Here is a 17,724-nt window from a genome sequence, read left to right as displayed (position 1 = left end):
GATTTTACTATCAAATAAGTTGTCATAACTGTGTATTCACTAAAATACTGAGACGTTAATAACAGTGAGGATTTTTTAAATCATTAAAAAGTGAAGTGAAGTGGCTCAGTCATGTCCAACTCTTTGCAACCCCACCGGCTGTAGCCCACCAGGCTCCTCGACCCATGGGATTTTCGAGGCATGAACACTGGAGTGGGTTGCCATTTCCTTCTCCAGGGGATCTTCCCGACCCAGGAATCAAACCCAGGTCTCCTGCATTGTAGGCAGACGCTTTATGGTCTGAGCTACCAAAGTATCTACAATTTAAGCAAAAACCAACCTATTTATCACACTGTCTACAAGGCCCTCTTTTGATCTTATGACAACATTGTGTTTAAGCAAATGGAGATGTCTCCTAATTCACTGCCAAAGAGACCCAAAAGAATCTCCAGACATCAGAAATAGTTTCATTTAAGATAGACATATTTGCATAAATGTCTTTTTAGAAAAATAACAGACCATGGAAAACTCCATCCAAAAAATCACAAGGAATAAGATCTATGAGATGAGAAAATGAAGGGAAAATGGGGGGGCCCCCCGCGGGGGAATAAAATGTTAATTGATAATAACTTCACTCTAAAAATAATTATCCCTTCCTATTTAGAAGTCTGTTTGAGATCTCTGGGTCACAGATTTCTTTAGACCGCATACTGGCATTCTCTGAAACAAAGTCAAAGAAAGCTCTAATAAGTCAAATGTACTTTTCTGAGTAGAAGATAGCACAAAATAAAGAGTTCCATGTAGGAAAGACATAAAAACTAACATACAGAAGCAGAATCTTTTCCTCTCTGAACAAAATCTCATAGAAATTCTAATACGGAAGACAAGGAGTGGGGGAAATGCCTACTCTGGTTAACTCTGGGTAAAAGGTTCAGAGACGGACAAAACTCGTCAGAACCCTAGGGCTCTGGAGAACAAGTTAGAAATTTCTGGGACAGCAAAAAGAGCAATGGACTGAGAACTGGGATCCAGAGCTCAATTCCCAGCTCCATCTCTAAGAAACATTTGGGACTTTGGGCGAATTACTTTACCTTTACAGTCCTCAAGGTCCTCATTGGCTAAATGAAAGGTGTAACTGTAAGTGACTTGCAAACAGAGTTATCAAGACAAGGTCTCACCATGCCAATTTCTAATTAGATCTCTGAGAGACTTTGGTATTGCTTCTTTAAAATTTTCATTTTACTGTTTTTAATTTCAAAGTTCATCCACATAAAATAAATCAGAATCACTATACAGTTCTCAATCTTGAACCTGAACTCAAGTCATCTAGTTTTATAGTGCTGTATAGTGTAGGACCATATAATAAGCAGGAAGATGTGTTTACCACATGTGAGATAATCTCAGTGAGTAAACTTGTAAGTATTACCCTTCTCACTTAAACAGCAATTTAATACATTAAATCATAGCACCACTGCCAAACTAGGGAAGTCTTGGCATTTTTGTTGCTAATATTTACACTACTGGTAAAGTCAATATATCCTACCATTAACACTAATAACACTGATAATCAGTAATATTAATACAATTTCCATTCAACTTATACAACAAATAATGGTAGACTAAATGAAATGGAACATGTCACATTAGCCATCCTAATGGATATGAAGTGATATTTCATTGTGGTTTTAATTCTCATTTTCCTAATGACTAGTAATATTGAGCATCTTTTTAGTGTGTTTATTGGCTAGCTGTACAGCTTTGTTCATTATTTATTTAGCAATTATTAATTATCAATAGTAACTACTAACAAACCAAAACATTTCTACTTTAGATTTAGGGGGAACTTTATTATTTATAAAAAAGATAAATGGATAAAGCAAATATTAAAAACTGAAATGATAATAAGCTACCAACTTAGCAAAACAACAACAGGAAATAGAGCTAAGAACTAGAGTGACAGCTACTGGGCAACCACAACAGCTACTAAAGGGGATGACTAGTCCAAATTTTCATTCCAGCTGATTCATTCATTAACTTAAGTACACATATGAGATCCTAGCTACTACTTCTAAAAAGGAATAAAAGGACTGAGGTGTTCACAAAATCAAATCTATAAAATAAGACATTAAAAACAAATCAATACATTCTTTCCTCCTTAGTTCTCAAAGCTATAGCACCCTTGGGAAATGACAAAACATTTCCAGATCAGCAGATATGCAAAGAATTCATTGGTGTCAATTCCCCTAGTCTGCAAGCAACACTCACAGGGAAACTTCTAATGTATAAGACAGGCACAAACTGTGTTAGACTTTTCAAAGAATAGATATAGGAAGTTCTGGCCCTCACCTCCCCCAAATCTCTGCTTTTTTAACGAAAAAAGGATAAAGAAAAGTGAGGGTTTCTTTGTCCTCTGGTTCCTCCAAAGTAGGTCAGGTCTGTGCATAATTATTGGCTTTCGCATTCCTTCAGAACAGGAAGAGAAGTCAATGCATGGAGATTTTTAAAACTGCAGACTCAGGCTTGATGTAGAGGCAAAAGAGTCCCTCTGTTGTTCACCAAAAAAATAAAGAACAGTCACTTGCTTTTAAAAAGTAACAAGCCAATTTTAAGACAGGTAGGATAAAAGGCCCAATTTCTCATTCTAAGGCTACAACCAACTGAAATTGAACTTGTGGATAAATCCTCCTTTCATCTTCTTCTAGTTATGTTCCCTATTGGGCAAGATTAACATGAGGAAACTTTGAAAAATAAACTCAAAATGTGTTTACTGGGGGATTTTATATGCAAGAACACCTATCAATTATCAATGAAGAACTAGCACTTGCATTACCAAATATTTCTTAGAAAAATAACCATTCTGGGGTTCTTTTTAACAATATACTCATAAAAATTTTAACTACCTTTTCTGAACCTTATAATGTATTTACAATATTCCTCTGTGAAGATGCATGCAATGATACCTAATTAACATTGTGCTAAACAGTCATCCTTTAACAAATATACCATGTTTATTTACTACTTCACAGCTGCTGGATGTTTGGGCTACTTACATTTTTAACTATTATGAACAGTACTTTAAATACTCATACTTAAATGTGAAAGTTCACTAGGGTATACATTTAGGAACCATTATGTAAAGCCAAATTTTTTTCCAAAATGGTCACACCCAACAGTGAAACTGTTCCCACTGCTTCATATCATCACCAATAATTCTTATTTCTCATTTTTCCTAGTCTGGTAGGGGAGCAAAGAGTTCCTCTTTGTTTTAATTTGCATTTCCTTGATTATTGAAAATGTTGAGAATCTTTTCAAATGTTCACAGATCATTTATTTCTGCTTCTGTGAAATAAACTTGTTCATGACTTTCCTATTTCCTTTTTTTGAAAATATTTGAAAGGTTCTTTAATACTTTGGATCAACTTTGTCATTACATCTTCTCTCAAGTTGTGGCTTATTTTTGCACTCTTTTTGCACTTGCACTCTTTTGCACTCTTTGTGCACTTATTTTGCACTCTTTTTTTCAGTAAAATTTTTATTGAACTATAGAACAGGTATACACAAATGTCTCCAAATTACAAGCATAACCCACGCAGGAAAAAGCAACTTGGCCCTTTTGGCTCTCTGAGCAGCACCAAAGCTGTCAGCAAGAACAAGCGCCTTACAAAAGGTGGCAAAATGGGAGTCAAGAAAAAAGTGGTTGATCCATTAGCTACGAAAGATTGGTATGATGTAAAAGCAGCATGTTCAATATAAGATAAACTAGAAAAACACTACTTACAAGGAACTCAAAGAACAAAAATCACATCTGATGGCCTCAAAGGTAGTGTTTTTGAAGAGAACCTTACTGATCTGCAGAAGGATGAAACTAACAATTAGCAAAGTCAAGCTAATTAATGAGGATTTTCAAGGCAAAAACTGCCTGACTAATTTCCACTAAATGGATCTTACCTAACAAAAATGTAATGCCATTACCTTACAAAATGTCATGCCATGGTCAAAATGGCAGACCATGACTGAAGCTGGTATTGATGACAGGACTACAGATGGTTACTTGCTTCATCTATTCTGTGTGGTTTTAGTTAAAAACACAAGAATTTGATTCAGAAGACCTCTCACACTCAACATCAACAGGTCCACCAAATTTGGAAGATGATGGTGGAAACCATGACCTGAAAGGTACAGAAAAATGTACTTAAGGCTTCTCACAAGGCTGGTAAGCTAGCATTGGCTGACAGCTTAGGCCTCAGTCCATCTTCACATGGGTCCCTCCATGGACTGCATGGGCTTCTTCACAGCAGGGTGAGGGGTTGCAAGAATATGCATTCCCAAGAGAGAAAGGAAAAAATGTGTGGCATTTCTATGACTTAGCGTCAGAATTCACATAGCCACACAGTAGCACTGTTGTTGCATATTTTGTTGACTGACGTTTGGTCAAAGCAGTCAGAAAGACCTGGCTAGGTTTAGTGGAATGAGACAGACACTACTTCTGGACGGCACACTATAAAGGTTCTAGAAGGGCACACTGGTCAGGAAATGTTGTGGCAGCCATCTTTGGAAAATATAAACCTGCTATACCTGACTAACTCACAGTTGCTAGTTTTCTTGTGCAAGCTCACATTCCTTACAACTTTATCCATTAAAATGTTTTTGAGGTCTACAGAGATTTAAATTAGATTCTCCCAAGGCAAGTATTGTGTTAATTAACGCATGCATATGGAATACAGAAAGATGGTGCTGATGAATCCATTTGCCGGGCAGCAACAGAGATGCAGACAGAAGACAGACTTGTGGACGCAGCGGGGAAAGAAGAAGGCGGGGCAAACTGAGAGAACAGCATGGGGACAAACACATCACCATACGTAAAACAGGGAGCAAGTGGGAGAAAACTCTGATTTTCCCAGACACAGAGACTCACAGCCAACTAGGAGTGCTATCAACAAGGTTACCAGCTGAGAGATTTTCAGGCCTCACAGTACGAATTCCTGGTTGCAAATCCACCTGAGTGCAAGGTTCCGTTTAGGCGGTTTCTTGGGATACTTTTCCCGCTTCTCCATTCAGATTCAAGACATTAACAAGCAAGCCTCTGTATGCAGGTAATTTTCTCTCCTACTTATCCACTGAGAAATCATCTTTCTGAGGTCTGAGTTTTACACAGTGCTGTCTCCAATATGACCTCCCATTCTGCCTGGGCACTATTTTTTCCTCTTGTCCCTCCCTTTTGGTCTAATTCGAAGAAATCTTCGGCACAAACATCACCGTCAGTCCTCACTCTACACTGTGAAATCAAGCTTTCCAGTGCCCTCAGGGGTTTCCATTGTTTTTCTCACATGAGCTCCAATATTTTACATATATTTTTCCTTTAAAATGTTCATTTTAAAATGTTCTGGCCAGAAGGGAATTCTCTGCACATCTAATCTACCATATGACTGTCAAAGAAATCACTCATCATTCATTTTAAGCTATTTCACTTATTAAAAAATGATAAATAATGTCAGGAATGCATTTCTATTTTTAAAAGACAGCTGTGTAAAAATATCGTATTTACTTGGATGGAAATCCTTTGGAAAATGTCCTTAATTAATACACTTCCCATAAAGCAAATCAGAGGGAACTCACACTTATTAGAAGTGGTAACTTATGTCCCAGATTCTTCATATCTTTTAAATTCTTACTGAGGTTTATGCCCCTGTACATTGTTTTTTATTTTTTCACCACTCTGCAGCATGTAGGATCTTAGTTCCCTGACCAGGGACGGAACCCATGTCCTCTGCATTGGAAGCATGGAGTCTTGACCACTGGACCACCATGAAATTTCCCCCCACTCCTCCCCACACCATACATATTTTAAATGTATGGTTTAGAACTGCACTACAACCCAAGGTAAAGGAAAATACTTATTTCAAGGAAAAAACAAATTATTTCTAGAGCCAACGTCTTAAGGCTTAAAAAAAAAAAAGACGAGGCCAATGTTTTGTAGAAAGAGGTAAATTCAAGTTCTCTCTGGCAAAATGAATTAACCGAATTTATTATTCACATACATTTTTGAAACATATTCTTAAGACTAAAAGAAGCAGCTGTTCATGAAACAAAGGAGATGTAAGCCATTGAAATAAAGCCTTAGCATGTTAGATCACCCTACCATGCTGAAAGCAATGGCTACAAATTACCATATTCCTCCCAAAGACAACAGCCAAACGCTTGTATCCCAGAGGAGAGATGGCCATTACAGCCCTTAGTCGGCATTGGCAGGAGGCTTAACAGCTAACCGCTGAACAGACCACTTATTGTTCTTCATCTTGTGCAATATGACCTTTCCAGCTCAGCCTGCTAAACATCACAGTGGTCCACAAGGAGAAAATCCACATGGAAGCAAATTCCAAAATGCAATTTACCCTATAGGCAGCATGCTTCTCCAATTTCTCCATCCCACTTTGCTCTACTCCTCTCTGGGTCATAACAGAATTTGGCAAATGTTAGAATTTGCTATGTATAAACTCTGGAGCCCAGATTAGAAAACTCAGCAAAGTATGCATTTGGCACCAGCAAAAATGGGTTGCTCTGTGCACCGCTTCGGATTTGCTAACTTAGGATAGCTGCAGTTTCAAAAATGTGTCTATAACTGTTGAAATCAAAAAGAATCACACAAGAGACACGTGTCACACACATCCCAACACAGGCTTACAAGTCTTCTGAGATCATCCTATCCATACCAACAAAATACCAAGGCCATTACACAATGTGGTTTCTTCTCATAGTTGAAGAAATTAATAGCTTTGAATGCAAAACTCAGATAGCTTTACTCTGAGATATTCTCTCAGTCTTAGAGCTCTGTGTATAGAATCCCACATTACCAGTTACCAGACTCCCCAGTAGAGGTCTACAAAAGGTTCTTTTCATTCACTAGCAATCTTTCTTCACAGCAAAACTTCAAAAATGTCTTTTGGAAGAGTTTTCCACTTACAAAAAGAGTCTCCAACAAACCCCTATTGTACAGTAGTATGTGCTTACCAAGTTGACAAAATCCATCTACACTATATTTTGTCTCATAATTCATTGATAGTTCTCTTCCTTACATTAAAATTAAAGTTAGCATCCTAATATGGTGGAGAGTATGCAGGATACACTAAGCATATGACATACCAAGTTTAAAAGGATTGAACTTGGATGCTCAGCCTGAATTATAAGTAATCTGACATACTGATTTGGGGAGCAAGACTATTTTCTAAAGTTTTAGGCAATGTAAATCTAATCCATAACACAGTAATGAATTTTCCCATCTGAGTATTAAGGGCATTCATATAAATGAAATACAGTGTAGAAATTAATCAATTGATCATATTAGAAGAGTTAATAAGAGCCTGCTTGTCCATCTGCACATGAAAATGCTAGTCAGTAGACATTTGGTTATAACCTAATCTGTTTTGATTTGTTTTACCATCAAATTATTTTGGCCTCTATTTGTTCACCTTCATCTTTGGAAGTCCCTTCATACACATCACATAAAAACGAACAAGTAAACTTGCACACGTGATTTTAAGGGGCTATCTTTTTCAGAAATTTTGCATTTATTTAGAGCAATAATGTACATGCCTAGAGACACTGTTGTTCAAAAAAGTAGTATTTTTTAATCCAATCCCTTAATACAAAAAAAAATCAGTGCAACTAATAACTATTCAGTGAATAGTGTAACTGCAAATAAAAAGGTCCTCATTTACCGCTACGTAGCCTGGGTTGGGAAGATCCCCTGTAGAGGAAATGGCAATCCACTCTAGTATTCTTGCCTGGGAAATCCCATGGACAGAGGAGGCTGGTGGGCTACAATCCTTGGGTTCACGAAAGAGTCAGACACAACTGAGCAACTAAACAGCAGCAGCAACAACAAGAAGTCAAACAACTTGCTAGCATTAACCTCAATCCAGTATTTCAGACACAAGGATTAGGAAGAAAACAAGTTTATAGTTTCAGATACCACTGTCAACCAGGTCTGGGGTTCTACAGGGCCATGGCAGCTCACTTCACTGAGTGAAGCAATCCACTATTCTGGTGGGTAAGAAAAACCATTGACCTATTTATTATATTTTGGATATACATTTTTTTTTCCTTCCTCCTTGTTCCAGAGAACAAATATTTAGTTACACTCTAAACTTCCGGCTTTTGATATCAAGGAGACATTCTCAATGTTACCAATGGTGCAGAAAGAAGAAAAGAGCCTGGTTCTGAGGCAGGAGACTCCAACTGGAATCTCAGCTCTACCACTTATTTCTTATCTGTAACAACCACTTGAATAAAGTTGCTATGAAAGTGAAAAGGTAAATCGCATAGAACAGTAATTGGTATAGAAGAGATCACTGATATGGTTGAGGTAACTATTATTGTTGTTATTAGTACCAACACTATTATTATTATTCTACTTACCCCTGATTAAGTCCTTACTCTATTTTCCAGCAATTCCAAACTTCCATCACTTTCTTTAAGTCCTCTAGCCAAACTCAAATTCCTAACTTTCAACAAATGACTCACTTTTGTGCTTGATAGAGAAAACAGACACTAAGAATTCCTTCAATTTCTTTTATGTCTCTAGGCATTCTCATGCACCCAGACCTGCCTTTTCTTTTTCATTTTAGAAGAAGTAGGTCTTTCCTCCAACCTCAGGCGAGTAATAAGTGCCCAGTAACTGTCAGTCACTATCATCCTCTCTTCCTCAATAATAGGAATAGGAATTTCCAAATTCCACATTACAGAAATTGGTTGATGCTCCAAGTTTAGGATTAGCAACTACCAACACTCACGTGATTATGGAGAATGGCTACTGGTTTTACAGGAATCGATTACTCTCTTCTTCATCCTCAAAGTCCATTTAGCTGACATAATGGAGATCAAGTTCTCATAACTTGAACTACTGGTTCAAACTCACAGAAATAGGAAGTAGAATGGTGGTTGCCAGGGGCTGAGGGAAAAGGGAAATAGGGAATTTTTTAATGGGTAAAGAGTTTCAATTTTGCAAGATAAAAAAGTTTTGGAGTCTGTTTGCACAACGATATGGATATACTCAACAGTACTTAACTGTATACTGAAAAACAGGTAAAATGATGCTTTACGCTATGTGCTAATTTTACCACCACAACTTATATATATACATTGGAGAAGGAAATGGCAATCAACTCCAGTATTCTTGCCTGGAGAATTCCAAGGACAGAAAAGCCTGGCAAACTACAGTCCATGGGGTCACAAAGAGACACGAATGAGCAACTAACACTACACTACTGTATATATACATACAGATTGGGTCCAGCTCAGGGCCACCCCACTAGGACCTCTGACGACCATTGCCTTGAATTCATTTTCTGGACCCCTATTCAAATTAGGGTGAAAGTTCATTTAGCCATTTCAGTTTGTTCAAGCAAATTTCTGGCCAGCATCTAGATAGAAACTTACATAATCTTTGTTTTTATGAAAAATAAAAAAGATGGCATGTACGGATGTATGAGTTGGACCATCAAGACAACTAGCACCGAAGAATTGATGCTTTGAACTGTGGTGCTGGAGAAGACTCCTGAGGGTCCCTTGGACAGCAAAGAGATCAACTCAGTCAATCCTAAAGAAAATCAACTCTGAATACTCATTTGAAAGACTGATGCTAAAGCTGAAGCTCCAATACTCTGGCCACCTGATGCGAAGAGCTGACTGACCCTGATGCTGGGAAAGACTGAAGGCAAAACGAGAAAAGGGCGGCAGAGGATGAGATGGTCAGATAACATCACTGACTCAATGGACATGAATTTGAGCAAATTTTGGGAAATAGTGAAGGACAGGGAAGCCTGGAGTGCTGTAGTCCATGGGATCACAAACAGTCAGACAGGACTTAGCGACTGACTAAACAACAAAAAACATGTCATGTTGTTGAGGTATTTTTTTTGTGAGGGGAGGGTCAGGATTGGATTCACGGAGATAACAACTACAGCATCTGCATCCTCCACCCAGCAGAAATAAGTATTAAAATAATTCTCCAAGAACACTACTCATACTCCCAGTGGAATGATCTAACACCAAGGTATAGGATGCTTGGGACAGAGATATGGAAGACAACAAACCTGTGGTAGAAAGCTCTCTGAACATACCTTGCTTCAGTGAAACTCATCAAACATTGACTCATGTAGGAAAATATCTGACTTGAGATGCAAACATTTATAAAAACTATGGTTTAAAAGACCATCTATTTTTAGGGGGAAAATACGCAGTAAATCTAACAGCAACAAACTAAAATACAGGGTAAAAAGATAATAGTAAACATTTCAACCAGGATAAGAAACTATACTTTTGAGGGTTATTTTTAAAATGTAAAGTATTTGCTCTTTACCTCAAGATGTTCAAGAACCATTATACAGAGAACAGAGAGTGTTAAACACGTGCAAACACATACGAACAAAGCTGGGTTTGGCTGTAGTCACAGAACCTACCTGTAGTTTCGGTGGTACAACTCCCACTCACCTCATTAAGTAAGGGACATTCTCTCAACACAGAGCCATACAATGTTAACACTAGAAAGGTCTTTGGAGATAATTATTCTAACACACCCCTTGTTTCACAGATGCAGAAACTGAAGCACTGAAAAGATAAGTGAAACCTAAGTACAAAAGAAATTAGGAGATCCCAGCATTCAGTAACTTTCTAATATACCAACACCAATCTATAAAAAGATGTGATGGTGGTGACAATCTTTAAAAGAACGATTCACAATAGCCAGAAACCATCATAAGCCCTGGGGAAAAAATTACAAAACTGTGTGAAAATTTTATGGAAAAAACTACAAACATTAGTAAAGGACCTAAAAGAAGATACACACTACGTCCATAGGCCTCAGTGCCTAATTTTGAAAAGACCTCAGTTCTCCCCCTTGCCCCTAAATAAGCCACACTGTAGTCTCCCTTCCAAATAAAACTACAGTAAACAAAAGAATGTTCTTCTATGTTGTGGTGATAATGCCAAGGGCACAGAGGGGAAAAAATATGAGGAAAAGCCAGGAAAATAAGTCATTTTACCCAAGCAGTTTGAACTTCAAATGCAAGTTTCTAGTCTATAACGCCTAGACAGCAGCACCGCTCCCTCCGCAAGTCCAAAGGCCCCTCAGATGACTTGTGCTGCCATGCAATTCTCTACATTTGTTTTTAAAATCAGTAAAGGTTTTTAAAATGGTAAAGTGAACTTTGGAAACAACGTGGGCAGGCCAGTAACTATTTAACATTGTAACTGCACAGCTCACCACATACTTAAAGTCTGCACAGACCTGCACTTGAGCATTCTGCCAGAGTGCTTCTTGAAAACACCACCAATACAAACTATCCTTCTAAGCCCCTGAAGATCAAGAATAACAAGATCAGCACTGCCTCCCACCCCCACCCCAGAGCCAGGACCAAAAAGATACAGATTATAAAATCCTAATAAAAGTTACATACTAAAAGAAAGGCAACTCAAGTTATTTTCTGTTAGTAGTCTAAAGATCAAGAAGGGACTACTGAGAAAATGAAAATGAAAATGAAATCTGACCCTGTGAGATTAACTTTAGATTACTGTGGGTTTCCAACTAAAAATTCCATGTGGAGATCTTGACATATAAAGAAAGAAGAGTCAAGACCATTAACAACTAAATCTTTAACCTAAGCAAGATACTATCTGACAGTTTAACTCAAAAAGGTAACTAAAAACACACAAAGGGCTTAAGGTTTAAACCTTACTGCAAACTGGGAAGTAAGCGATTGAAACTTCTAATAATTTCCAAGTTTCTTTAATATTTTATTACACCAGATTCAAAGATGCTGAAATTTAAATTTCAGTTTGAAGACAGGGCAAAGGTTCCCCCCCACCCCCACTCAGAAAAAAAGAAAAAAAAGGAAACAGTAGACATTCTCTGAGAAGGCAGTTAAGTCTGCATTTTAACAGTGCAGTCATGTAAAGAAAAGTCTGTGGCTGGATGCTTGGCAAGCAATACAACACAGTGTTTACTATTAACAATACCGACCACTGTAGGGCTCTGGAAGAGCCAAGAAACAACACATCTGCACCAACTCTACGAGTCAGAGGGGAGAACTTTCCTGAGTAAAAAACCACTATAGAGGCCAAGTGTCTAGACTTGAGAAGGGGGAAACTTGCCAATATCAGAGAGCTTCCCCTAATCAAAGAATGAACACTCTTCCCTCTTTGAGAGAGAACTGGAGAAAATGCTATGAATGAGACCCAACGGTCAGAAAGCTAACCAACACTGGGTATGTCCTCTATACATGAATGAGTAGAGCAACAAGTCTAAAGTCACTGGCTTTCAGAATACAGACTTGAATATTTCAGTATAACAGGACAGATTATTTTATTAAAACAAATATTTAAAAGTACATTAAAAAAAAAAAAAAACATTATTTCTCTAGTTTCTTCAAGAACATAGGCAAAAAGCCCAGTGAACTATATCCCTAGAATCAAACAGGAATAATCTCTTCGACAGGCTCCCAATTCTTAAGCCTTAGTTTTTCCTTAAGGCTCTCTCTCTCTGCTTAGGTTGCTACTCAATCACTCCTTCCAGACCCAGATATTTCCAATCAGATTGTAACAGCTTCCACATCTGTATCTCCAGGCTTCACATTTCCAACCATCACCCCCTGGATATCACTCTCATGTTCTCCATCATAATGTAAAGTTCAGTCCATCCATAATTAAACTGATCACATTTTTTCTTCCCCTGTCAAACCGCCTCTTCTGCTCTGAATTCCCTTGTCATTTAAAAGCATTATTTGGATAAAGCAATATTTAATCTACTTACCAAAAGTCTCCTGCTTCACCTCCCCACCTCGCCATTAATCCCTCACATTCCAAAAATGACAGAAAAAGTGTTTCTATCATGAAAACAGTATCACAAAATAATCACTACTATTTAACAGGTAAGACTTCTGTGTGAAGTACTGGGCTTTATATATATTATCTCATTCAATCTAATCCTCAAACTAGTTCACTGAGGTAGGCATTACTATGCTTGTTTTACCAATGAATTATCTAAAGCCAGAGAAATAGCTAATAAGGGGAAGACTAGGAGTTCAATATCAGATACTAACTTAATCACTATATAAAACTATATATAGACTTTAAATTGAGGTAAGGGGGAAAACCAAGTATAATTTGATCACCCAAATAACTAATTCATCACTTACCATACAGTTTCAGTAATGAAGTACATATAATTTTATATTATTAGAGATGTACTCTCAAAACATGAATCTAATCTAAAAGACCAAATAAAAAATTTTATTTTGGTGACTGCTTATTGCTTAAATGATAAAGTCAAATAGTAGTTAACAATCTGCCTCCAACCTGAGTTTCAACTGCATCATCCAATATTCTCAGCTACTTACTGCCCACTTCCGCACTCCCCATACTTTTTGGCACTAAACAACGTACACAGTAATTCTCATTCAATCTCCTAAGACCGGGTCTGTGATCAGTTTTTAATGTGTTAGAGCCTGACTTCTTCAGGCAAAATTAATTCCTCTCTCTCCTTGCTGCTACAGCAGATTTGTCATTCCTAACTTATAGCACACATATCTATGTACATATCCACTCATACACACATCCTCAAGTTATTATAGATCCCAAAATAGGGAGTCATCTTATCTCTTCACATATTTAGACACACATACCGAAACTTCATTTATTTTGCACCTATAGGGAGAAGCATTTGTGTAGTAATTTTTACTATTTCTTCCTTTCTTATCCACTCCTTACCTACATACAATCCATACACTCATGTTTTTTTAGTTAAATTACATTGAGGCCAAGGTGAAATATTTCCAAATATAAAAGTAAATGATAGGGCAACTACCACTACAGTTAGGATCACCCATGTAGCACCTAATACATATTAACTGTACAAATTGTTATGTTTGTATTTAAAGAAGTAGGGCTCTTCATTGTATGTTAGGTAGAAGAAATGGCCGCTTCTGCCCAGGACACTGAGGTAACAGGGTCGGAACTGGGATTCAATAAGTATCACTAAAAGATCAAATGGGAACAACAGATTTTTAGATCTTTACTTCCTTTCCCTTCCCAACAGTAATAGAAATGCTCTTCATAGACACAAATTGATTAAAAACAACAGAATATCTTATAGTAACCAAACTATGCACACTATTTCCACATTATTTTCCCTACACAAGACCTTGCATTACTAAAATATTTTCATTATAAAATGTCTAGTTTAACTGGAAAACATTTACATTTCTTTATTACTGTTTAACACCACCACAAAGAAGACACTATAGACAAAAGAATAAATGTTGCCTTTTTATGGCAGAAACCCTGAAACCCAAAAACACAGGTTACTTAGCTTCTATAAGCAATTTCTTTTCTCTCTCTATCCTTCTAGTATATTCTAAGAAGCATCAGGAATGGAGACTGAAGAAAACATATATATTCTTCAGTGTAGACCTGAAGCAATGGCGGAAAAAAAAAAAAAACCCAAGTGATGGGGGGGGAGGAGAACAGAGGGGTGTAAGACGTCAGCAGGGTGCTAGGGAGGCCAGGCTGCCAAAGAAACCAAACAGTACAGAATAAGAGGGGAAAACCTTTAGTGGGAAAACCTCTGAAATGCTTTTACAGGGGCTCAAACCCTTGTCCTAAAAGATGTGCTGCAGAGACCAACTGCCATGAAGGACAAAGGGGCCTAGAGAAAGCACACCAAATGCCAAGCAATGGCCTCTTGTCAATTACGCAGCAACATCAACAAGAGGGGCTGTGGATGAACTCGGAATCCGCCATGACTCTTTCGACTATTGAATCCCAAAATGTGTGTGTTATTTTTTTAAAAGAGCTTCTGTCAACTTAGCATTTAATTAAGTATAAATGGTATATTTAAACAGATATAAAAACTATTACTGTTCATATAATCTGAGCCAGGTAAAGAAACTCAGCAAACCAGAGACACTTGTAAAATTCACTAGCCTTCCCTCTTCTTTAAAGTCCAATCTATAGTTGTTTTGACTTGTCACAGTTTAGAAGGAAAAAAGTGAAATTACAAAGTATTATTTACAAGCCACCAGTGGTTTACTGGTTTTGAAAGAGTCTTAAATGTGCGAACCTACTTGAATTCTTCAAGCCAAACCTTTGTTCTAAGGCCACTAAATTGTGTTGTAGTTAAGGAGATATGGAATTAATAAGGGGAAAAAATTACACAGAAGAAAAGAATGTTCAGTTTCTTTTCTCTGGAAAACATAACATTTTAGAGCACAGTGGTTAAGATCATGGTTGTTGAAGCCAGATTGACTGCTCCACTCCTTATTAGTTTTGTGACCTTAAGAAAGTTTCCTGCCCTTCCTGTGCTCCAGTTTTCTCACCTGTTAAGGTAAAGAAAGTAATATCTAACTCACAGGACAGCTGCGATGATTAAGTGTAATACTGATCAAAACACTTAGGACAAACAGTGGTTGGTAAAGAGTCAATAAGTGACCACAAATTCCTTTGAGCTTATCTAATTAAGCTCCTCATCTTGATCATGGTAATATATACTGGAAACCTGCAATATCACTGTGAGACTACACTTCCTAAAACTCTCCTTTCACAGTGCCTCAGGAACTGTGTTTACTCACAGACTCCAACTATGAATCTGGCTTTCAATACCCTTTGACACCTGTCCCCACAACTTCTCCAATTACTGCCCCCAAACAATCAGTTTTAGTCCAGCTACTCTTTACTCGGCTTCATACAGAAGCCACATTTTTGTTTTTGCCTTTGCAGCAACTATAGTCTTTTTAAAAGATCTACTTTCCAGGCACCTCTTACCACTACTTTCTACTTGTGCAAATACTAACCTTTTTTTTTTTTCTTGCAAAGCTCTTTAAATGACTGGCTAGAGAAAGGGTGCTGGATTCTCATTTCTGCTTCTGAAAATATTAACTGCTAATACCCTTCCAGAACACAGTTCAAATTCTTTGAGAAGAATCCAGTACTTTGACCTCTGAGTGATCATTCCTAACCCTCTCAACAACCTAGCTCCTGAGAATAAACTGACTGCTGGCTACTTGTATCTGGTCAGTTCCAACTATGCCAGGTAACAATCTTAAGGGCAGGGACTAGGTCTTCCCTTAAATGTCACCCACAGGATACAGCAAAATGCTGTGCACCTGATAAGTCTTTCACTCGTTTTTAAATTGAAAATAAGAAACAAAATCTTGTTCAATAAACAGTAATCTCCTAATTCCACAGTATAGCTTAACTCTAAGAAAATGGAAAATATTCTCTTAAAAACATTTAGGATCAGAAAAATATCAATTTATATATAAAACTTGCCCAAACCCAGTGGCATGAGAAGAGGCAGATTCAATGGGATGAAAATAATGGCATTTCTCTCTCCTTGATGTAAAAAGAAAAAGCCTCAGAGATCTATTTCACTATTCTTAAGTTGCTAATGGAAGCGTGCAAGTCCATGTTCTCTAATCAGTACCACATTCATTCACAGCTACATCACGGACGACCGTTTCACTTTAATTCATTATCAGAATGAAATCCAAGATCTATCCTAATGCAAGCAATCTCACTTCTCCCTGAAGTTAACAACCTGAGGACACAAGACGCAGAGGAACCACTGGCCACTGTTACTACATTACTTCTCCTGAGACGTCTTCACTGCTAGCATCCTTTCGTTTTGCCATGCACTCGGCCCCTTGGCATCTCGTCTGGGACTGACATAAATCCACACAAACAAGATGTGCTGAGCAAAACACTGGTGATATACTCATCTGGATCTAATGGAGCAGGCAGTTTACTAGATAAGCAAACCAGATCCAGGCAAAGAAGACCCTAACCAGCAGACTTTCTCATACTTACATCAAAAATTCATTCAACAAACACACAAGGCACTCAATGCATATTGACTTCAATGTACTATATACTATACGTAAGGCACTGTGCTCAGTACTAATGGGATGAAAAGTACTTAAATCACAGACCCACTCTATACTGGCTCAAATTTTTAATAAAAGGCATATGACATATACTACTAAAAAGCAAGTATGTCATTTATTAGTTTGTAATTCACTTTGATTCAGAAAATGTTTAAGATAGCTTACATAAATTCACATTGGATAAAACATAAAATTATGAAAGGGAAAAAAGAGAAAATGAGATTAGAAAGACAAAGTAAAGAAAAAGTAAGAAGTCGGTACCTAAAATGAGAACATTTAAGACTTTTAACATTTTTTCATAGTCGGGCAAATGTACAATGTAAAGAAAATAGAATACTGTTGAGTCTGAAGGAGCAACAGACCTCATCCAGCTGGGTCAGTTAGGGAAGGCTGGTACTCAAAAGAGCTCACAGTGCCACTGCTGACTAAGAATGCTGACTACTTTTTTAAATAACAAAGCAAAACTGTATACTGTTACCCTAAAAAAGTGTTTATACCAGAGGCTTTTCTAGACAACTCCCAAACAGAACTGATCATCTCCCACAAGTGCCCTTTAGTAGTTTATATAACTATTCTTCCAGGTTTTTTCACTTTCTTTGTAATGCCAAAGCTTAGATCAATGTACCAAGTGCATAGTAGGTGCTTAGTGAATGAATTAATTTAACAAACCAATTACTTTCAGGGTTCCACTAACCTCTGGGGTCAATTAAAAGTTTTCCCCCTTTTACAGTTTTAGAAATGCCCAGGAGACACAGAATAGATTAAGACAGTGGTACCTCATTAGCGTTCAGCGGTAGGATCCTAGGAGGGT

At 37.5% G+C, this 17,724-nt stretch overlaps 1 protein-coding gene and 1 pseudogene across 6 annotated transcripts in view; one reads left to right on the top strand and one right to left on the bottom strand.

The window, feature by feature from the left end:
- The window catches only part of SIK3 (SIK family kinase 3), a 257,677-nt gene that overhangs the window by 131,489 nt on the left and 108,464 nt on the right, over positions 1–17,724 (bottom strand). The window contains exon 1 of one of the 6 annotated variants that reach the window (XM_020902604.2): positions 8,769–8,876. The exons of the other annotated variants lie outside the window; for them this stretch is intronic. The gene's annotated coding sequence lies outside the window, so the exon portion shown is untranslated. Of the gene's footprint in view, positions 1–8,768; positions 8,877–17,724 lie in introns of those variants that run through there. 6 annotated transcript variants of the gene reach the window in all.
- On the top strand, positions 3,541–4,805 carry LOC110143066 (small ribosomal subunit protein eS1 pseudogene; annotated as a pseudogene).

This window comes from Odocoileus virginianus, chromosome 10 (assembly GCF_023699985.2).
Source record: "Odocoileus virginianus isolate 20LAN1187 ecotype Illinois chromosome 10, Ovbor_1.2, whole genome shotgun sequence".
NCBI classification, from domain to species: domain Eukaryota; kingdom Metazoa; phylum Chordata; class Mammalia; order Artiodactyla; family Cervidae; genus Odocoileus; species Odocoileus virginianus.
This window is presented reverse-complemented; position numbering and strand designations above follow the sequence as displayed.